Below are 24,229 nucleotides of genomic sequence, written 5' to 3'. Positions count from 1 at the left end.
GTTGCCTGTTATGAGGGGAGCTTGGAATGTGGAAATAGCAAGATTGTGGTGAGGGCTTTGTGTCTTGTGAGGTGGGACTGCTCCTTCTTTGATACTGAGGTGGCGATGGTCTGCCTAGAGGACAGTGACTCTCGGAAAGGGCTGAAAGGGACACACTGCTCACAGTAAGCCAGAGTTGACCCTCTTCAGCCACAATCACCGTGGGTGCGTTCTCCACAGTTTGCAACTAGCTTTCCTTGTTGAATGACTGTATTTTATTGATGAGTTTCTCAGATAAGGTTTCCACAGGGACTCCAGCAGCCCATAACTACACTCCCTTTCTAACTGGGATCCAATCACTACAGCCATTCAATGTGCTTTCCCACTGCCCAGGCCTGGGTCACAACTCCACCTTGATGGGGAGGACAGGGGCCAGGGCCACCAACACCATATAGATGAAGACCTGGCTAAAACAGGACAACTGAGATCTGAGGTGTGCTCAGAATATAGGCGAATGTTTAGTTTTTAAAATTTTTTACAGTAAAAGCACAGTGCTACTAATCCCTCTCAAAATACTCCCCTCAGTTCAGTCCCACTCATCCATTGTCCTCGCCACTTTCTAAGGCAGTTCTGAAGGTCCCGTTTCCTGAGTGATTTTAATTGTGCAAACATGGCTGCCTCCTTGTGCTGAATCAATTTAAAACATTGACCTTTTCTGGTCATTTTGACTTTAGGGAAGAGCTGGAGGTCACAAGGTATCAGATTTGGTGAATAAGGTGGGTGAAGATAGTCATGTTCTTAAAAGCCAGTCTTTTATACCGCATCACTCAGTGGCATTTGCCATATTTTTCATCATATCTTCCAAAGACACTCATGAAAGAGGACCTCCAGAACTGCTCCAGAAAGTGGTGAGAATTATGGGAGAAGTGTGTTTGAAGACAGGGGTAGTCTTTGAGGGGAGTTCATGGCCACGGGTCTTTTGCTGTAATGTTTTTAAAATGTTTTCAGTACTCCCTTTATAGTTTGATCACACAATATAGTGTGTTCAAGAGAAGAAACATATTCAGATTAGGACAAAACAACAGATGGTGAGTAAAACCTCGGGGAGTTTCCCAGCTTCCTGTTCCACTGCCCCTCGCCAGGCTGACACCTGAGGGGGATGCAGCGAGGACTCGGCCCTTCTCTGGTCTCCATACATAGCCAGTGTGGCAGTGGTGACAGCTGTGCTTCATGGGCAGGTCGTCGGGCATCAGAGAAAAGACTCTGGTGAAGGTGAAGTCAGGGTGAAATGGGGGGGTACTTCATGCCAGTTGGGGTGCTTATCCCAGAGTCCTGCTCCTTCCTTCTGCGATGCTGCCTGTGATCAGTGAGTTAAGAATGAGTGAATGAGTGGATGGTGTGAGAACACATCTGTCCCCTGCATACACAGTGCCTTCTTCCTTTTATCAGAAAAGTAAAACAAATAATTTTTGGAATTCAAATGCTGGAAATGTCAGAATTATCTGCTCAAGACTCAGAGAAAAGAAAAAAAAAAAAAAAAAACCAGAATGAAGCTTGTGAAAAGTTGTGCCCAATGAGCTAACTTCCAAAAGGCTGAAATAGAGTTTTAAAATGTTCATGTCTTCTAAACAGTAGTTAAAGTTTTGATAATCTGCTTTGAGGAAGTAAAATTGCTGATAAAGCTTTTGGCAGAGTTTCAATGCAGGCCTATTTATAACTGCAGAAAATGGTGCACAACTTTGAAAGACTTTGACCAACATCAGAAGAATCCAGGAACATATGTAAATTCCTCAAAGAACACAAAAGTGTTAATAATATGTGTAGGCATGGAGAAGGCACATCAATGAAAAAATGAAAAAAAGATGGAAAATAGGTTTCGTGGTGCGAAATTCATTACATAACAATGTAAAGACTTAAAAGACGGGAAGATCAAATGTGATTGTTTCTGGTGATACAAAACCTAACCTTTCATTTCCACCTTCCCACATCTCTCCAGTCTTTGTGTTTTTGTCCAGTGTAACCGATGTTCAGTTATTAATCCCTCTTGTCCAACCCGTCGGTAGGATCCAACACACCTAGTGGCTCTCTCCTCTCTGAAACCTTGCCTCGGTTGCCTTCCAGAACAACACACCCCACCGGCCCTTCTCTCACCCTCCCCCATCCTTCCCTGCCCCTTCCCTGCCTGCTGGCACTGGCCTCCTGAGAGGCTTGGTCTCCATCGGCCACGCCCACCTCCTGGTGATCTGAGAGAGCTGCAGGACTCCAACACCATCCAGGTCAGCAGCTTTCTCACCAGGTTTTCCACTGCTTCTCTCTCCAGAACTCTCCATCCACTGCAATGTGCAGCCCCACTAGGCATCTCCACAGCAAAGCCTCAAGCAATTCATATCCAGAAACTGACTCCTGACCCTCCTCCTACCACCTCTGCTCCACCTGGCTCAGGTATCTTGGTTTAGATTCCTTTAAGGTGATCCTGCTTGAACTTCACTTGGAGTCTTGCAAATATGTGAACTCCTGTTTTTTTTTTTTTTTTTCAACTTTGGGACGGTCCTGGGCATTATTTCTTTAGATATTCTTTCTGATCTCTTTCTTTTTCCTCCTTCTGCCATTGACCCAGGGACAAAACTTAGGATCCCAGGTCTTTTTGAGATGTCACTCATCCCTAGGCTGTAATTTGCACGATCTTCTTGGTTCATTTGGACTAGCAAGCTGTCCAAATCAGAATCTCCCCACACATGTCCTTTCCCAGCTCATGTTTCCCATGCTCTGGCCTGTCATCTGTCCTCACCAGCCTCCCTGGCTCAGACGGTGGTGGCCAATCCCACTGCCTCTGTTCTCAGCACGGGCTGCGCAGGGAGGTTAGCCTGTAGATGCCAAGTTGGAAAGGGAAGGTTCTGCTTCACCCCTGTCCTCTAGGAGCAACCCCCATGGCAACACACACAACTGCTGGTTTTTGAGACCAGGTCCCCGAGTCCATCTGCAACAGCAGCCTGAACCAGCACTGTGGGGTCACCATGGCCACCAGGAGAGGCAAGTGGGCAGGTACAAGGCCCCCGACTATCTTCCCGGGATGCTGCGTGGCATCTTCTTCAGGCTCCTCGGCTGGCCTGATGCTGTGAGCTTTCTTTTTGCTGTGTTCCTCGGTTCTATGAAAGTACATTCTGACAGTTCCTATTTACTCACTGCCTGCAGGGGAGCCTTGGAGTCTTTTTCGGTAACATTACTCCCTTTCTTAAAAAAACTTCAGTTTTTTTCAGTCCTTGGGGATTGAACTCAGGGCCTTCACACTGAACAATTTTGAAACATGTTCTCTCTAAGTTGTCAAGCTCCAATTTGTGATCCTCCTGCATCGGCCTCCCACATACTAGGATTACAGGAGTATGCTGTCCAGCTATTTTAACTTCTTGAGTAGATTTTTAAGTGATTTATTTCCACGCTTTCTTCTTTTCTAGTGTAAGAATTTAGAGAACACAGTATTTCTCAAGGATTATTTAGTTTCGTCTCACAAGTTCAATGTGTTATATTCACTAACATCACATTATCATTAATTAATCTCTAACTTCTATTATGATTTCTTTTTTGAGCAAAAATGTACTTTTCAAATTTCCAAAAGTACTACGTTTGTTCAGTTATCTTTCCATCTTATTTGCCTGTTTCAAAATCAGATGAAATTTGACACATTGTGTGATGCAAGTAATTTGATTCTGCTCTGTGTGCCCTTGAAAACAGAAGTTCTCTAGATTTCAAAAGTATGATTTTATATATTTACATCAGGTAAAATTTATTTACTATGTAGTGTAAGTCTTCCCTAAGTACTGATTTTTTAATCTATTACTATTTTAATCTATTATTTTTTAATCTATTACCTACGAATACCTAAGAGGTGTTGCCATCTAAGCTATGGAGTTGAACTTGTGTCCGCTTCTCTGCTATTCTGTTTGTTTTTTACTTTATTTATCCTAAAAGGCTAAGAATTGCTGCATTTTCCTGGTGAATTGCACTTTGAATCAATAGACAGTAGCACTGTTTATCTCTGGCAATGCTTTTAGCTTCAGAGAAGACTATTGTATACTAAGGTAGCTATTCACTTTCTGTTAGTTGCTATTTGCTTGGTGATTCTTTCTTTCTTTTAACTTTTTGCTTTGTTTTGTTTTTGTTTTTTGAGACAGGGCCTCACTATGGCCTCAGGCTGGCCTCAAACTCATGATGATCCTCCTACCTCATCCCCCAGTGCCAGGATTACAAGCATGTGACAGCATCCCTGGCTCGCTTCTTTCTTTCTTTCTTTCTTTCTTTCTTTCTTTCTTTCTTTCTTTCTTTCTTTCACATTTTCTAGTCTTGTGTTTCAGTTGTTCCCTTCTTTCTCGAAAGCAGGTTTTCATATACCTAGCCCAGTGTCTGATAATCAGCTGTTACCAAGGCAGAAGAGGCCTCAGGAGAGAGGTCCAGGAAGAGCAGAGAGAAGACAGGGACTCCATTACCAGTGACCTTGGCACCTGCCCAGGGCTCCCTGAACTCTTAAAATGATTGAATCATCTGGGCCTCTTCCCAGCATCGGCCTCAGACTCACATGAAGTCTTCCTCATATCTGAAGCTTATAGTATCTGATTGGGAAGGCAATCACCATCTATTTGAAGCCCTTTCCTTATCCTCTGGCTGATAAAAGCAGGACATGGGCAGGGATCCTGTGCATGAGCACTGGCACCCCTCACCCACCAGTGGAATTCAGTCACTACTCGCCTCCCACCCTCTCTTTGTTATCTCCTGGGTCTTTTATTGGACTTGTGCATTTATTCCGTTTGCCTCTTCACTTCCCTTTGATCTACCTCTTTTCTTCATTGCCTCTGAACAAGTTCTTCTGACAGTTCTTCAGTTTAGTAATTTTCTTTTCACTGGCACCAATCTTCCAATTCTCATGTTCTTCAACATTCCAACATGAGCTTTTTGCTCTTGCTGCTTTGGCTGTCTTCCGCTGCATGAACCATTGCCCCTCTGCCATGTGCCATGCTGTCTTGGATCCAGCATATATGGACTGACGCTTCTACAAGCCATGGAGACAGCCCAGCGCCTAGGGTCCTTGTCACCAGGACAGCTGTGCAGCTCAGAAAGAACCTCCTGTCTCTCCCAAAGCTCAGTATTTTGATGGGGTCCTAATTACAATGCTAGTGACTCACAAGATCCTGAATCAAAATTTTAAAAAGCATAGAAAAGGCTGGGGATGCAGCACAGTACAAAAGGCCTGGGTTCAATCTCCAGTACTGCATGCGCATGTACTCATGTGCACGTGTGCACACACACACACACACACACACACACACACACACTATCCAGACTATGAGTGAGGCAGTGGGCACCTTCCCCACCCCACATGATGAGTGAAGGAGAAATGGCTGTGATGTGTGGGCAGAGCCTGGCACAGCCTGGTGGATTTGCAGAATCTGGGCCTGAGCTCTTAGAGCCTGGCCTTGCTGGCAGATTGAGCCCGGCCCTGGAAGAGACCTGAGACTTAGAAGATAAAGGCACCACTCTGATCTGTCCATACCGAAAGGCAAGATGAGACCAGATGCTTATCTCTTGGAGGTCTGCAGTAAGGACCAGATGCTACCCACACCTGTTAAGCTCCCTAGAGCTAAAGATGCTTACAAAGACAAGAAGAAAAAGCACTTAATTGACTACAATTAAGTTTTTGATATCCAGAAGAACAGGAATTCATACTAGCAATTATTTCAGTTTCAAAAAATGAGAGACTACTATTCTTCTTGTGTGACTACAAAAATGTAATGGATGCTTAGATTCTAGGACCACAACACCGGGTGACAGCGGGAGAGAAGGGACTCTGGGAGAGACCTGGGGACCTGCTCCTTCTGCCTTCTTCCGATCAGGACCAGTCTTGGTGCTGCCCTGCCCTGCACAGCAAGACACTCAAGCAGAACCCTGATCCATGTGCAGAGGCTCACAGCCCTGCCATGTCCCTGGAGGAATTGGGGCTCCACCAGGTAGGGACCTTTTAGGTTGTCATGGTGGCATCAGTCAGACCCCAATTTTAGTCTGATAAACCAGGAAAAATAAAACTGCAGCTGGCTGCTTCCTGGGGTGGTGCGTCTGATCATGGAGAGGAATGGTATTACACCAGGCGTTTACTTAGTACCTGTTGATCAGGCCTCCTTTGGGCTCCTGTTTTCCTGTTTCAGGCCTCACTGTCACAGCCTCTTCACCCTCGGCTATGGTCACTAGCATTGCCTAAGACTGAAGCAGGAGGGCTCCCTGGGTGACTGAAGAGAAGATGGCTTCCCGTGGGCATAGGGCATCAGTCTGGGCATCGGGGAAGCTGGGTTTTATCCACATCTTGCCATGTAAGTTGGGCAAGCTGCCAGCCTGTTCTGTTTCTCTGCCCATTTGAGCTGCTGCAAGGAATCCCTACACTGCTGTCACTCCTGAGCCAAGGTTGGCTGCCCATTAAAATAAAAATCAAAGTAAGTGGCTTCAATCGTGAGCTCCAGGACTGAGCTGCTGAGTTAGATTTGATCACACTTGACATCTCTTTCAGCTCAGGAGGGTGGCAGTGGAGAAGCAGGTGAAAAGAGCCTTGCTGGAGCATGAAGATGCTCCTGTTCGGGAGTAGGGCAGTTATCACAGAGAGTGGCACAGGTGGGGATCTGAGAGGAACAGCATGGGTCATCACCGAAATCCCCCGGAGCAAATCCTGGAGAAGGATGGAGGTTCTTGGCTGAGTGGCCTGCAGTACTTCCATCTCCAGAGAGCTACCCCGGTACTCCACCCTGTTATGGAGGAGAGACCCTGGCACAACCCACACTGATCTATAGAGGAATGCTTGTCCCAGGTGACAGCCTTTGAGAGTGTGGGTGACAGCCACCATGTCCTCAAACCTCTTCCTCCACATAAATTCCCAGTCCTTTTATTTCACCCTGTGCAACCCTTCCCTGTGACCAGTCCCAGCATACCCCAAAGAAACCTTCAACTTCAGTCTTAATCCCTGGGGTGAGGAGCATTTACAAAAACCTGCATGAAATACAATAAATGCAAAAAGTGCCTTAAAATTCCTCTCTGCTTGCCCTCCAGGGAGTGGGGTTCAGGTGCAGAGATTCATGGCCTGGCCTTAGCACGGTAGGACGGAGAGGCCTGGGGACGGCTCTCTCTAGCCCTTAGTACTGCTGTGAGGTCCTTCTTGGTTCCCAGCGGGCAGTGGGGCTTTGCCCTCCTGGAGCTGCCCTTGCAGGCTGCCAGCCGGGCTCCAGGGCTCCAGCAACACACAGTAGGGAGCGGGCACTGCCGAGCCCCCAGCGGGCCACCCCTTGTGCCCCAGTCATCGCAGCACCAGCAGCCTGGAGAACAAGGCAGAAAGGACCCTGTCCCGGGGCGCTGAGCTCAACTCAGAGAGGCGGATTTGCACCTTCAGGCCCCAGGCGGAGGAGGACAGCTGCAGGCTGGTGCTTAGCGCGATTTGTCTGGGGGAGAAAGCCAAGGAGAAGGTGTACCGCGTGGAGATCGTGCCCTCCGCAAGGCCAGAGGACAAGAGGCCGCAGACCATCACCATCGCCACGCTGAAGCTCTCGGTGCTGCCCATGTGGCCACGGCGGTTTCTCGCTTTCTCCCCCGGTCACCTTCCAGCTGTGGGCCTGCTCGGGGCCGTGTTCCTCAGCGGCCAGGAATGTCATTATGGATCCTCAGACTCGTGGCAGGAGGAGGAGGAAGAGGGAGAAGAGGAGGAGGAAGACGATGACGACCAAGAAGAGGATGAAGAGACGAATGTGTCTATAGAGGACACACCCTCCAAACTAGTCAAAAGGCTGGTGCCGCAGAAGCAGACCAGCATGGCCAAGAAAAAAAAGTGGAAAAAGAAAAGGAGGACACAGCAAGGCGCAGTGTTTCTTACAAGACTCCCTCGAAAAAGGGCAAATCCTCGGAACGATCTAGGAAGCTGGAGGCCAAGAAGAAAAGTACCCTGACACTCCATGATCCAGGACAACCTCTTCCTCAGGCCACCCCTCCCACTCCCCACCCATCTGCCTGAGCCCAAATGTGGCCTGGTGTTATGGCCGCCAGGGTCAGGAGGACCCGCCGAGAAGAGCCCTAGCGGGCTCCGAAGGGCCGCAATAAAATTTGCTTTAATCAAAATAAATAAATAAATAAAATAAAATTCCTCTCTGCTCATCCATCCATCCATTGCCTGCAAAGTCTCCCTCAGCTGTACAGAATCTTTTTTTAATTTGAACAGAAAGAAACAAACAAAAAAAAAAAAGGTAGAAATAATACAGAATTACAGAAAAATAAACAGTAAGAAATCACCAGTTGATAAGTTACATATTGTCATCTTAGAAATAGTTGTTCAGGTTACAAAATTAAAGTATGTAAAGTGGCATTCAAATAGTGACACTGCCAACAGTTCTGCACAATGATTCAATAAAAACTTAGTAATATGGTTATCAGTCCTACACACTTGTTTTTTTATCTTAAACAGGGTAAGATTAAACATATCAAAACAGTTCAAAAAGAAAAAAATTAAAGAAATACAGATTTCAAAGCAAGTCCACTGGAGATCTTCACTGTCTATCTTATTGTCTCTAGTTTTCTTCCAAATAGTTGTCCCCATCTTTGCACACATGGAATACATACTGCATATTATAGAACTAATCAAATCATTACAGGATGATGAAAGCTTTTTAGGTCTTCAAGATCTGACATTGGTGAAGACAATAATGACTACCATAGTGTCTCTCATTCTCTTCATAGTAGCTGTCCTTATCTTTACGTATGCTGAAATTGAACTTAAGAGACTAGACTAATATCACTCTGAACAGTGAATAATAGTATTGCTAGATTTTATATCATAATGCTACAGAATTAGCATTGGCTTTCTTAGCTATATTAAAGGAAAACTTCCCAAGCATAGGAAAAAGAAATGATATCCAGATAAATGAGGCATACAAAATTCAGGCCACCTACAACCAAAACAGATCTTTACCCAGACATATAACAATCAAGATTCCAGAAATCCACCAAAAGAACAGAACACTAAAAGCAGCCAGGGAAAAGAAGCAGGTTACCTACAACAGGAAAATTATAAAAATAACAACAGACTTATTAATGCAAATTCTCAAATTGAGAAGAACCTGGAGAGAAATTATCCAAGCCCTGAAAGAAAATAATGTTCAACCAAGACTGATATACCCAGAAAAACTCTCTCTCAAAATTAATGAAGAAATAAGATGTTTCCAAGACAAGGAGGAATTGTGGGAGTTCATGGCCAACCCTACAGAGAGTGCTGAAGGACATATCAGGGAGAGAGAGGAAGGGATACCAGGATTCCAGCAACAGTGGCAGAGAGGCCTCAATGAACAGGGCAGACAGTGGAATGAGGGAGTAAGGTGGACAAATTATAGCAGTAAAGTGGAGTAGCAGACATGAGACAGAGACAGTAAGCTATAATCTTTAATATAGATAGACTTGATACACTAAAAAACAAAACAAAAAAAAAAAAAAACAGGCAGAGTAGATTAGGAGGCAGGCTCCATCAAGATGCTCTGAATGGAAAATACACTTAATCCGAAGGAGGGTTGATAAACTGAAAGTCAAAGATGAGAAACCAAAGCTATATGTAACAGGAAACCAGAGAGAAATAGGGCCAACTCATCCAGCAGCCGCAGATAGATTGGAAAGCTATGACACTTTTGGGCAGTGTAGAACTTCACAGCTGGAAGGAAGGAAAACCCTGTGACTTTAGTGAGTAAAGGGGTACAGCTCAAGATCAAGCTCAGGGGTAGAAAGGGTCACCAACACTCAGCCAACGGGCCAGCCCCCTAATCTAAAAACTAAAGGGCTAGTGAGACCCAAAACATACAAAGCATCCTGAGAAGGGGAAGGGTGAAAAGTAGCCTAAAAAAGGAAGGCAGAGGTCATTGTTAATAGTGTATCAGGATTTAAAAGTCACCGAGGTCTTACCGCTCTGTTTAGTTTGAATTTATTTTGTTCCGGTCTGTCCACTCATATCAGAATGTTTTCATTACTTATTCCCTTGGCTCTCTGTTCCTAAAATACATCTTCCTAAAACTTCTACAGAAAAAGAGAAGGAGGGAAGAAACAGGAAACAAAGCTTATATTATCAGGAACCGCTTGTACTGCAGAAGCTTATTATATTTAATGTTGACAAAATAAATGCAAAGTAGGAACTAAGACCCTAGATGTTGTTATGTTTTTATTATATTTAAAGTTTACAAAATAAATCCACTTGACAAGGTAGGAACTAAGACCTTGGATGTCTAAGTGAGTTGCCCAAGACCACAAAGCAATTAAGTGGCAAACAAGGGACTCCAACTGTGACCCAGGCCAGCCTGGTTACACACTGAGAATTCTTATCCTCCTGCAGAGCAGGCTCTGGTGACCTGGAGGTGTGGTTCAGACAGGCAGAAAGTACAAGGCAGACAAGGGGCAGCCATAGCTTGTCCCTGGTTATATAACTGCTATGATTAAAGTTCAGTTTGGTCTTCTCAGGTTTCCTTTATATTCTATGTCTGGTGGGATATTCTCAAAACGTGCAACTGTTGATGTTAAAATTCAGGCTCTCGCACCTTTTAAAAGACCCTCCTTCTTGGGCTTGCCCTTAGTCTTATTTCTTTCTAATCCAAGTGGCCTAAATTGGATTGTTTAGAGGAATGAGATATTGAGACAGTTATGTTGAGAAATTTGTCCATGAGTCTTTCATAGCTAATTTTTTTTAAAAAAGCAGTAAATTAATTGATACAGTAGATAATAAGCAAGTGGCACTCTGTGGTCCATAATGCTGATGCCTGTGCTGCTCCACACACCTCCCTGGTTATGCTTCTCTCACTTGGCATCCTAACAGCCCCCCTCACTCCTCCCAGACCTCGCCTAGTCCACTGCCATCCTCCCCCTGCAGGTGGGAGCAGCCACCCCTCTCCCAGAAAGACTGCATGTGACCCTTCTCCCTCTGAGCCTGGAATACAAACCATCTGAAGACCAGAATGCAATTTCCTCTCCTGTATTCCCAGCACACGTGTAGTCTCTGAAGCCTTGTGGTCAGCAAGTGGAATGACAGACTGATCAGCTCAGTGGAGGGAGGCGAGTCGGGGTCCTCCTGGGAAGCACCATGCAGACACCGTGGAGTGGAGGGGCTGACACTGGGTGTTAGAAGGGGAGCAGTATTTGGGATTGTCGATGCTGCTAAAGCTAAAGGAGAGGGAAACAAAGAGAAAGATAAGGAGGACTCAAAAGCCAGAAATGCAAGGCTGTCTTCCCATGTGTTTCATGGTGACCTTGCTTTCAAATATGCCATCCTGTTGTCAAATGACATCACAGTTTCAGAGAGGAAAATGGTTTCACAGAGAATGCAGGTGTTTTGAACTATAGCTCTCAAGACGAGCTCTCGTTGAGGAGACTTTGGGGACCAGGACTGTGCCAAGGGGTGCCTGCAGTTTCAAACAGAGAGGGCCTAGGGGACCTCGCGAGGGTCCCCAGCATAGGAAGAAGGTTTGGAGGTTCTGAGCCCTAAGCTCGCTCCCTCACTTTGGCCAGCTCCGATGTCACCCAGGAAGAGCATCTGTCCTCTCCTCTGCTTCCCCCGCCCCTTCTTTGGGGCCACCACTGAGACAGGAGGGTGGCTGGCGTAGGACTATCCCAAGACGTACTCAAGCTTGATTTTCTGAAAGGTGAAGAAACAAAGCACAGCCTGTAAAACACACATTCTCACACCGCAGTAATCTCTGGGTGCTCTGTTGTATTTGATGGGAGCAGTGGTTGCTTCTCAGAAGAGACCAAGTGCCTGAAAGATGAAGTAGGAGGAAGGCCCATTCTTGATTTTAGTTTTTATTGTTGTCTTGAAGAATGAACTCTAACCCATGCTCACGCAAGTAGCAGTTGAGGTTCACAAATGGGAGACACCCATGCGAGAGGCACCCAAATCAAAGTCCTGCCTCCCAACTTCTGGCCCCCAGCCCTCACCCCACCCAGTGCAAACTGCAAGGCACAGTAGCACCTTAGTCCTTAGGTCATAAAAATGGCGTCCTATGGGGTGTGTGCATTTATATCTGGCCTCTTTGGCTCAGCACTGTGCTCCTGAGCTTCACTACTGCTGCACATGGTGCAGACCATTTACTCATCTTATTGAATGATGCTGTGCTCGAATACATCACAATTGATTTCTCCATCTACTAGTGATGGCTACTTGGCTATTTTCACTTAATGAATAGTGCTGCCTTAAACGTTCCAGATGCATTTTTCTGTGAGGTGCTTGTTTTTCTCATTTTGTTGTTTCAATTTTGCACAGTGTGCATGAATTACATATTTAAACATTTTTTAAAAAATATCTTCCAGGACTTTTTTGCTGGGATTAGAGACTTAGCTCCTTCCCTGCTGACTAGTATTAGCAAACATTCAGTGAATGCTCACTGAGCCAGCTCTTTGAGGGGGAAAAACAACTTTTCATATATTTTCTCACTTAAGTCTCCAAATTTCCCAGACTCAGAGGTACACTCAATTGCTCTTATTTTGGATCAGGGAAAATGGAAATTAAAGGAGGCTGAATAATTTGGGAGAAGTGAACCACAGCACAAACAGGGCTCTGGGTCAGGCCAACCTGTGCAGCTTAGTGCGCAGCCTCCTTCTTCACGGGCTGGCAGTGGGGAGCCCGAGGGTGTTGGGAATGAGAAGCTGAATGCAGCAGCTCAGCCCGGCCCAGCACTGGGGTGGGGCGGGGTAAAAGGTTTGGTTTTCTCCTGTTTGGTTTCAATTAATGAAACCCTTTTGAACATGAAAGAGAGTGAGACAGGATTTATAGTAAGATGAATTAAAAACATCTGTTCCTGTCTGATGTCTTCAAACCCTCCAAATTTAAGCATCAGGGGGAACTTCAGGGCAACCTGTAGGGCAATTTAATAATTCCTCCAGAACCCAAGAAGATTCGGCCACATGGAGACCAATCTGGATCCACAGGCACTCAAGAACAGAAATGGCAGGGGTCAGAGCGCCAGAGCCCCAAGGCCTGGTTGGCTCTGGGGGCCAGATGACCTCTGCTTCCACCACCCACCCACCCCTGCCCTGGTAACAGTCAAGGGACACAAGAGTGACTGAGCCCAGCTGTGTGGCAATAAAACTTTATTGTGGATACTAAAATTTGAATTTCTTTTATAGTTTTCGTGTGCCTGGAAATGTATTTCTTCTGATTTTTTTCAATCAGTAAAAAATTTAGGAGCCATTCTTAGGCAGACACTAGAAGCAGAGTCTGAAGAGCTGGGTTTGAATCCTGAACATAACACTTGTTATACCTAGGGCTTTTGATGCCTAAGCTGAATCCTCCAAGCTTGGACTCTACCTGGTGAAGGTCCTGGGCACCCGCAGCCTCCGGTGCCTGGCACTGAGCTGCGAGCTGTCTGCACTTGGCTTCCTGTTACCCTCGGAGGAGCCCATGAGGAGCAGGGGCTGAGGCTGCTGTTCAGACAGAGTGCTGGCCTAGCGTGTCTGACGGCCCGGGTTCATCCTCAGCACTGAAGAAGGAAAGGAGGGACACACACACTCTGCGCAACCCTCGCATCCACTTATGTGTGCAGTTATGTGCCTCCTTCTCCACAGGCTGGCAGTGGGGACCCCGGGGGTCTTGGGAATGAGAAGTTGAAATCACACAAGCTCAGTCCGGCCCAGTCCGGGGTGGGGGTGGGCAAGATGAAAGGTTTGGTTTTCTCCTCTTTGGTTCCAATTAATGAAACGTTCTTGAACACAAAAGAGAGTGAGTGTGTGTGAACCAAACACACTTTAAATCGGGTAATGGTGCTGGCTGCTCAGCACAGAGCCTGGCACAGGGGGCTCAGCCAGTATTTGTTCCACCTCCCTCAGTGACAAGGATCAGACTGAGAAAAAGCTTTCTGGAGAAATGTGAGAGCCACTCAGAAAGATGAGCCTTAAAAGGCACACGGGGGGCAATAGGCCTTCCCCAGGAAATAGATCCAGTGTCATGAGTGTCATTTCTAGCTCTGTATGCGCTAGTCCTCCTGCTCCCCCAGAGGTCCCCCAGTTTCTACTTAACAACCTACAAGGCTGGACATGGCTTCCTGTCTCTGTTTCCTGATGCAACTCAGGCTTGTCCTGAACCCCAGCACCGCAACTGCTTTGCCTGGTGTCCTCTGACTGTAGCTCCCTCCCCTGAGCAGCCCAGGGAACTCCCATCTGTCCCACTGGGTGGTGCAGTGGCCCAGGCTCTCCTATCCGAGGTGCCTCTCCTTGCTTCATCAGAACAAACTGGAGAAAACAGAGGCCCTCCCCGGCCCCTCAATGGGCAGAATTATGGAGCTATGAAGAGAAAGCCTGGCTTCTGGAGCCCCTGACTGGCTTTTAATCTCAGGTCCTCTACGCAATAACAGCCACATGAGTTACTTACCTTCTCTAAGCCTCAGTTTTTCCACCTGTAAAATGAGTGTTATAACAACAGCTCTTATCTCATGGCTGTGTGGAAACAATTGTTTCAAATCTGGTGCTTGGAACAGTCCTCTACATACGTTAGTTTATCTGGTTGGTTTCTTTTCTACTGTTGTGTGTTTGCAGTGCTCAATAGCCACGTTCATTATGGGGAATCAGTGCATGCATATAATGTCATAGTCTTTATCCCTTTACTGCCTTCCCTGGTCTCCTAACCCTCTTCTCTATCTCCAAGAGTGCGCCTTCTTTCTTCCTGCCATCTCTCCTCTGTTTTAGCAATTTATTTAGTATACTTCAGGTTTCTCATATAAGAGAAGCCATGTGACATTTAACTTTCTGTGACTGACTTGTTTGCTTAGCATGATGGTCTTAAGAACCATCATCTTCAGGCAAATGACATGATTTCTCTCTTCCCTATGGCTGAATAATATTAACACTGCCAGCTTATTGTCCCGATATCATTTTAGTATTGTAGGAAATCAGGAAGACTAACAAGTACAGTATTCCTATGTATCCTTCATCGTCTCGAATGTATTTTCCCCAGTTTCTTTCTCATTTTCTCTACCTCTGCATCCAGCCAGCCATCTAAATATAACCTATGTAATCCACACACTTGCTTTAAATAGCGCTAGTTGTCCCAAGAGCATCTAAGCACAAGAAACTCCTGAATCATGAATTTATATTCAGCCTTCAAGTATCTTTAGGTCTTCTTTAATTTCAGAGAGTGCCCTTTTGTTTGTATTTTATAACATCAATGTTTTAAAATGCTATAGGTTAGGTACTTTTTGAATTGTGGCTTTTTAAGGAGTTGTGTGATGCTGCTTCTTCCTGATTAGATTTAAAGTTATGTACTTTCTGGCCACAGATGTCAGGTTTCCCTTGGCCCATAATATCAGCAGATGCGGGTGTAGGTTTATCCTATCCCTGCTGACAGCATTGTGAAAGATGCTGTTTTTCCCTTTGCAATGAACAAATATTGTAAAAATCCATAATTGTGTCCCATTACTCATCAAACTTTTACTCAGACCTCCTAGCAACCAGAGCAGATTCTATTCTGAACCAATACTACAGGCTCCCGGATGACTGTTTTCTAATTACATCATTGCTTTGGCATTTTTTATTGGCTATCAAGTATAAGGAAGAGCTTTCTCATGCCCTCTATATATTCTTTGTATCAGTGTGGGACTTTTCACGTTATTTGACAGGTCATAATTCATTACTTTCCTTATTTTGATGCTCAGACTACCAGTTGAGTTGGGAGAGCTGTAAGGCGTGGCTCCTGTTTCTAATGAAATGTTTCCTAACATTCTTTAGGCCCTTCCTTACTTTCCAGCACCACCCAGTGTTCCAGGCTTCTCCTGTGCTTTTTCCAGCCCCAGCCCTGACTCTGCCATCACCACAAAGTCCTGGAGACCAAGACGCCTTTGAGTGAAAGGAAACCAAGTACACTCCTGACTGATGGAAACTAGGGCTGTTCCGGGGGCGTGAGTACTGCCCTCCTCGGCCTCCAGGCATCCTTCTCCTTGCTCTGTGGTGCTCCTTAACAGGAGCCAGTCCTCTGAGGGGAGGCATTTGTAGTTGTCCCAAAGATGAGGCTAGGGAGTGCTTCTGTCATTTAGTGAGCTCAGTGAGAAACACCAAATTTCCTGAAATGCACTGAGCCATCTAGCCAAGCAAAGAACTGCTCCCCCAGTGTCACCCCTATTAATAAATGGTGGGATCTTTGGCCACTCAGCACAATTAGTCTCCTATGGTCTGTTCCCTAGGGACTGTTGATTCTTTTCATCTTGCCAATTAATTTAATCACAGCTGTTTTCTTATTTACCCCTTAGTAATCATTCTTTCCTAGAAAAGCCTCCTTTGCAGGTTGGCTAGGAGCCCACGATTTATGGTAAGGCACAGTCTCCTGCCCTCAACTCTGCCTACTCATCAGCCTCATTTGATCCATCAGCACCAATAATGAGTGCCCAAGGAGTAAGCGCCAAGCTCCTCGCAGGCGTTCTCTCTTCAGCATTTGCCCTAGCCTGTAAACCCAGTGCTCTCACTATCCCAGTTGTACAAGGAACCTAGGCTTCACTGAGGTTAGGAGCAAGCCCAGTGTTGCCCACCAGGGCCGGAATTCAAATCCCCATTGTCAGGCTCCCATACCAAGCTGTATATACTGCCTGCACATGAAAGGACACAGCTAGTCACACAAAAACACAGAGCAGGAGGGTCATAAAAACTATTATCCCATAAACAGAAAAAAAAAAAAGAAATCAGGCTTTGCGTTACCCCAAAGATACTGCAGCTGAGTCATCTTTCATTCTGTGCTTTCTACTGGCCAAAACTAAGGCCAAAACTAATCCAATGTTATTTTCTATAGCTTCAAGAGAAGTGCACAGCTAAACATTTCCTGGTGCAGAAAATTGATTCCATGGAGCTCCATGCATAGGACTTTAATGCGGCAGTAGAGTGGGCTCAATATGTCCCTGCCATGAGTAAATTAGTGACTCTCACAGACCTTCACAGAAGCTAAAAGCATAAAATGCAAGCACACACATGTGAGCTGTGTGACAGAGCAACTGGGCTCAGCGATGACCACCACAGAGGACCTTCTAACAGTCCAGTGGCCACCTTGGTGATTTTACTTGTGCAAAGATAGGATATTTGCTAAGATCTTAGATTATGCAAATAAGCCAAATAGCTATTTTAGCATGATCTTGTGTTCCTTCCTGACTTATAATTCTTACAATGCAGCTTTTGTCCTTCAAGAAGTGTATGCTGATGCTTTATGGTAGCCACTGTGGCATTCCTATTGTCTTCTTTTGAAGTCCTACATTGTTTCATCATTTTGCTTTGATTGGTTTTAGTCTGTTCTATTTTATTTGATTTTACTATGTCTGATGGTATGGGCAGTTGTTTTTTTTTAAAGAGAGAAAAAACCCAACACAAAACAGTAAAAGGTACAAGTAATACAGAATTTCAAGAAAAAAATATACAGTAAGAAATCACTAGTTAATAGATTACATATTGTCATTTAAGAAACAGTTGTCCAAATTACAAAATTAAAGTATACAAAGTGGACATTCATACAGTGAGATTTCAGACAGTTCTGTTCAATGATCCAACAAAAACTCGGTAATATGGTTTTCTGTCCTACACACTTAAATATACGTGCAGTTATAGCCTTTAGATCACCTTCCTTTCCTCTCTTTTTTACAATAACAATTACACTTTTTGGGTTTTATTACTCCCACAGTTCTGATAACTTTTTTTTTTTTGAAGAGAAAAAAGAAACCCCAAATGTGACAAAGCAAAAGAGTCAGTCAGAACAGAAGAATGGATATAGTACATAGTGCAAAAACAGAATACCAGGTGATCCACAGTGGTTACCATTATGCCTCTTGCTATCTTAAAAAGAGCTGCCTATATCATCAAGTATAGTAGAATTGAACAAAACAGTAAAGAACAAGACCAATAAATCCTACATTGGAGACCTTACAGGACTGCAAAAGAAGATAATAGTCAAACCATAATGGGCATCATAGTAAATCTTATTGCCTTCAAAGTGGTTGCCTATACCCTCAAACTTGATACTATAAAACAAAACAGAATATAATAAAATCAGTCAGAACAAGATGGAGAGAGCATTACGAGGTTCAAATCAGGTTAATAGGAAAACAAAAAAATTACTACAATATATTCCGCTACTTTTTAAATTTAGTTTTCCCTTAATTAAAAAAATAAGAAAAAAATAAATGATTTTTTTTTAAAAGGAAAAAAAGGGGGAGGGGATTGAGATAAAAGAGGACATAGCAACAGAACAGCACAGGTCAGAACCAAACAATTTAAGCATCATTATTGTGTTTCACCACCAGATAACCTGACATAATAGTAGTCACCATAGTGTCTCTTTCCTTGAAATATTTGAGTATAACTTCATATACTATAGCATCAAACATATCAAGACATTTTGAGGACATTCAAGAGAATGAAAATATTACAGAGTATTTAAAACCAGCTAACAGAAAACGAACAACGGTTTCTATATTATCTCTTTGCCTATAAAAATTTTATTTATACTATCACATATGGTAAAACATAATAAGATACAACATGTTAAAACCAATGGAAACAGATAGCTTGATGGGACTTCAAAACAAGATCATAATTAGCACTAGCAATTATGATGTCTTGTTTTCTTCAAAATAGCTATTCGTACTATCACAGACAATAAAATCGAACCACCCAGATTAAAACCATTCCAATTAATGAGTGAATACATTGTATGGCTTCAAACCAATATGATTGGGAATCATGATTGCCACATACTTTTATGTATTCTTATCATTTCTTATACTAGGGAAACTATTTGGTACTTATAAATGTGAGTTTGATTTATTTCACTTATGAGTATGGTCTCAAGCTGCACCCATTTATTTATAAATATCTCAATGTGATCATTCTTTATAGCTGAGTAGTACTCCATTGTATAAAAATACAACTTTTTTATCCATTCCTCAGTTGATGGACATTTAGGTTGTTTCCAAGATCTGGCTATTACAAATTGTGCTGCTATAAACATGGGTGCACATATATCATTGTGGTATGATGCTTTCAGTTGTTCTGGGAATATGCCTAGAAGTGGAATAGCTGGGTCAAATGGGGCTTCCAATCCCAGCTTTCTGAGAAATCTCCAGATTGACCTCCACCATGGTTGCACCAGTCTACACTCACACCAGCAGTGCAGATGAGTTCCTTTTTCCCCATAGCCTCTCCAGCATTTGTTGTTGGTGGTTTTCTTAATTGTGGCCATTCTTTCAGGAGTGAGATGAAATCTCAGTGTGGTTTCAATTTGCATTTCTCTAATGACTAATGATGATGAACATTGTTTTCATGTATTTATTTGCCATTTGTATTTCTTCATCTGAAAATTGTGTATTCATCTCAGAATATGGACAGTTGTTTTAAAGTTAACAAGAGGCATTTTGGTAGCCATTACTGATTTATCTTGTTTTGAAGCCTTGTATCTCATTCATTGTTTGGTTTTGATGGACTATTTTATTTTTTTTTGTTGATATTTTTAGGTCTAATTGTATAAACAGCTACTTTGAAGTTAGGAAGATGCATTATAGTAGACACAGTTGTATTCTCACTGTCTTGTTTTGAAGTCCTGTATTGCTTTCATTGTTTTGTTCTGACTGGTTGTATTCTACTCTGTTTTGTTTGATTTTATTTTGCATGATGGTATGGAAGGCTATTTTGAACACAGCAAGAGGCATCATGGTAGCCATCATTAGTTTCCTTTTATATTGTTTTTGAAGTCTTGTATCATGTTCATTGTTTTGTTTTGATTGTCTGTATTTTTTAAATTTCTTTTGGTTTTATTCTTTTCAAAATAAAAAAGATAAAAAAGAAGTATATGCTGAAACAGAATTAGACATACAAGGATTAGTGGAAAGTAATGCCTACGAAAAGTGAAAGAAAGGAGTCAGATGTGGTAGAAGGACACATTAGAGCATGATATCAACCTGACACTCTCTACTAGCTCACTACAGGATTCTCCTGTTGGGTGGAAATGACACACGACATTCCTACCCACATTTCACTTAGGCCTGGGCAGAGGGTGTACTCTGAATAGCATGATCTCATTTAGCAAGCTGAAGCAAACTTCCAAGGTTCTAACAGCTGGAGGACACCAGCTAAAACAGGCTCAGAGCTGGTCTCTTTGCAGGGGACCTGAGCAGTGTATCTGTACGTCCTGCTCATCTCCTCACGTACAACCCGGCCCTGGATGCAGCGGAGTAAAATGAGCAGCCAACACTCCTTGTTACAACTTCTCATTTCCACACCAGTCTTCTACCCTCCATTCTCCTGGGGCAGGACTGTGAACAGAAGAGCTATGGGGAAGATTCTTGTATAACAACACATGGAGCTTTCTCTCCTTCACTTGAATTTCTAAACATCCCAGACCATCCATATGAATTCTTACCAGAAACACAAAGTCTCTTTAAAAGAGGAAATGAGCTCTCTTAGATTTCCATTCATTTTGAGTCTCATGTCGGGCACTGATGAGGGAACACTACTGTGTCCCAAAGAGGAATGAAGGTGAAGGAGAGCGGGGCAAAAGGTCTTCTTTCTCAGATCTTCAAGGAGCGTTTGTTCCAGCTGAGCTCGAGGCTCACACCTATGAGCAAGAGAACTGCTCACCGGCCAGCAGTAGGATGACCAGCCAGGCCGGACAGCCTTGCTTAATGAGGTCCAGGGTTCTGTACACAACAGATGCAAAGAGAGTGAATTTGGGAAGGACTTGGGTGTATCAGCAGGAGAGGAACGGGAAAAGGAATCAGTGGCACACTTTTGATTTGCTAACACTGTGAGAACCTCTGGAACAAAGCTTCCTGTGACCCACTGCAGTAAGGAGAATAGATGTGATTTCTCACTTAATTGAGCAGTAATGACAGAGGTGGGAGTCACTCCCCTGAGATTAATAAAGAGCCACTTTTGACACTGCAGGCCATTCAGCTCAGCCAGCGCTTCAACTTGGAGAAGGACACAGTGCCAGAATAATACTAATACTGTAAAGTAAGTAAATAATAGAGACAAAAAGTTTTTACTTTTGGGGGAGAATGATAGGTGGCAATTAATGACCTTGATATGCAGTAGGATGGTGCAAATTCTATCATGAAATAAATTTCCACATGAGATCTTCAAGTCTCCTTCCATCTAGAGTGTTCTCAAGTATTTGGGTGTCAAAAGGAAAATAGAGGGACAGGGCCCTCAACAATATCAAAAATAGCTTCATGTGCTATCATAAGTAAACAAGTCATTATGACTATCCAACACTGATTACTGCTTAAAAAGCAGAACTGGAAGCACTGTGTACTCTGGATATGCAACTGATACTATTAACTGCTCCTCCAGAACATCAGTGTGCCCCATCTGTAACACCGCTGTGGAAGCTAAAAGACTTTTTTTAAGGATCTTAAATTAGCATTATGTCAATATCTTCATGAAACTCGAGTCTGTATTCAATATCTTCCTTACGCAGCCCATGGTCAAGAAAAAGAGTTAGCCAATTTCTCTAAGTGTTTTTGATTCCTGGGCCTCTGCTCAGTATCAAGACCTCAAACAGCAACTGAGAGCAAGCTTTGTTCCTGGAGTTTTCACACTGCCACCAAATCACAAGTGTGCCACAGTTTCCCCTTTCCCCATTACTCCCAGAAACCTCAGAAATGGTGGCTCCACTTGCTTCATAAGCAGGGCAACCCTATCCACTGCTCCTTGCAAAGCTGCTTAGTTGGTTCACATTTCTTTCATTATCTAGCAAACACTGAGTATGGTATCCAGTGCTATGAAAAGGAACTAGACCACACACACGAGGAAGGTATGACTGATGACACTCAGGAGACGACAGTCTAACAGAGACCTGAGATACCAGACGTTTAGTTTGGAACTCTGCTTGGAGATCAGTATTTCCTGTCTTATTCCTCCTTCGGGCATCTTGAGTCTGTAATCATTATTTTAACCTATGTTGAAGGAAATGACTGATGTGGCTTAATCTGCTCTGTGAAATATTTTCAACTGCAGTCAATCAAGCAATATTTATACTGGACTAATTCTTTTAATGGAAATTTACCAAGATATTCATACCTAATATCAGATTTCCAGGTACTAAATGTGTGGAGGTGGATAAAAAATACTACCTGCTCTTCCACAGGATATGCAGCAGGAGAGAAATACAAAAAGGGAATGTATTATAGGTACTAGAGTCTAGGGGAATGCACAGAGGAGGGAGTAACCAAGCCCATCTCAGTGGTCAGAAAAAATATCCCCAAGGAAGTAGCCTCAGTCCTTGGGGATCCTGGGAACATTCTACAGGTGGGTGGGCACAGAGAGCTTCCTTGCCAAAGCAGCAGCACAGAGGGAGGGAGGGCAGGGCAGAGGGAGGCTGGGTATGGTCAGGGAAGATCAGGGGGGACTGGAAGCCACTCAAGCCACAGGATCTGCTTAACATCATTTCTGTGTGAAGCTACACTGCCCAGTCCTGCAGCAAAACTCCCCAACTAGCTGAACACATGAGCAGCACAATGATCCTGTGAGTGCGACCACTTCTGCTGCTGCTTCTTGTACTGTATGAGTCAGAGTCTGTGCCCAAACCAAAGGAGGCAAATTGTGCTAATCTGAAATTACATAATTTATGTCACATTAAAGAGTTGCTGTTTCTGTGAAAATTAAAACAGATCCTGTTGAAAGACTTGACATTTTTAGTGAGTCACTATAATCGATTTAAACTCAGGATCTGCAGCTATAAAAGATGAAAGAGGATTATAAAAATCCCTGCAATGAGAATCTGCCTCAGACTGCTTTGTGAAAGAATTGAAAACAACACACCATGCGGCATGAACCCAGAACAAAGGGAACATGTAGAGGAAGAAAAATTAATAAGAGATAAGAAGGAGAAATAAATTTAAAAAGAAAACATTAAGGACCAAGGGAATTTTTTAAACTCCAATAAACTGGTGAAGAAGAAAGGAGAGAAGAAAAGAGAACAAACAAAAACAATGCACACCTGAAAGAGGAGAAGAGAATAAAAGAGGAGAAGGAGGAGGAGATCAGGCATGATAGTGCATGCCTGTAATCCCAGCAATCGGAAGACTGAGGCAGGAGGATCACAGCAAGATTGAAGCCAACCTGGGCTATAAAGTAAGTTCAAGGCCAGCCTAAACCAAATAGTTAAACTCTGTCTCAAAAAAGAAAAGAAAGACAAAGAGAAGAAAGAAAGAAAGAAAGAAAGAAAGAAAGAAAGAAAGAAAGAAAGAAAGAAAGAAAGAAAGAAAGAAAAGCAAAAGGCAAGCAAGAAAAAAAGAAATTTCTCTTTGATATTCTGGGATCTACAGTTTTGGGACAGTATTCAAGTCAAGATATGTCTTTGCTCCAACTGTTAGATAAAGAAGGAACTCAAACCCCAAATTCATGCTGGATTCTTGTCCCAGCAATCAATAGGATTAAGACGAGGGCACCAATGCAGTGACTTTCCAATCTAGAACAATTCAGATTAGACCTGGCCATGAGGGTGTGGTTTGTGACCTTTTTTTTTTAAAGGAAAAAGAGAGAAAAAAAAAAAAAAAAAAGAACAAAACAAAACAGTGTAAGGCTACAAGTAATACAGAACTACAAAAAAAAAAAAAAAAAAAAAACAGTAAGATATCACCAGTTAAGAGACTACACACTATCATCTTTCAAACAGTGATTCAGGTCACAGGATCAAAGCATACAAAGTGAACATTCAAACAGTGAGACTGCAAATAGTTGTGTTCAATGATCCAATCAAAAAATATTAATATATATATATATATATATATGTCTTTTTCCTTTTCATCGGTACAAGGGATTGAACGACTGCCTGGCAAGGCAGGTGCTTATGCCACTGAGCTAAATCCCCAGCCCCTATGGTCATCTATTTAACACACCTAAACATACTTGCTGTTGTATCCTTTAGGGCACATTTTTTTCCCCTCTCTTTGTTACAACAAAATGTACACATTTTGGGTTTTATTGCTCCCATAGATCTTATTACTTTTTTTTTTTGGTAAGAGAATAAAATCAAACATGATAAAACAAAGCTGTCAGTCAAAACCAAGGATAGGCATAGCACATGATGTAAACACAGAGTACAAGGTTATCAAGAATGGTTACCATAATGCCTCTTGCTTCCTCAAGAAGAATTGTCTATCTCATTAGGTATTATAAATTTAAACAAAAGAGTAGAGAACAAGTCCAATAAGACCTAAACATTGTAAACCTTACAGAACTTCAAAAGAGG

General features: G+C 43.3%; 1 protein-coding gene and 1 pseudogene across 4 annotated transcripts in view; both read left to right on the top strand.

The window, feature by feature from the left end:
* Npsr1 (neuropeptide S receptor 1) overlaps window positions 1–24,229 on the top strand; it is a 163,414-nt gene that overhangs the window by 77,957 nt on the left and 61,228 nt on the right. The window lies entirely within an intron of this gene.
* Window positions 106–8,121, top strand: LOC106027726 (nucleoplasmin-2-like; annotated as a pseudogene).

Source organism: Cavia porcellus, unplaced genomic scaffold (genome assembly GCF_034190915.1).
Source record: "Cavia porcellus strain 051 isolate PalLab524CR breed Dunkin Hartley unplaced genomic scaffold, mCavPor4.1 scaffold_23, whole genome shotgun sequence".
Classification (NCBI taxonomy): Eukaryota; Metazoa; Chordata; class Mammalia; order Rodentia; family Caviidae; genus Cavia; species Cavia porcellus.
This window is presented reverse-complemented; position numbering and strand designations above follow the sequence as displayed.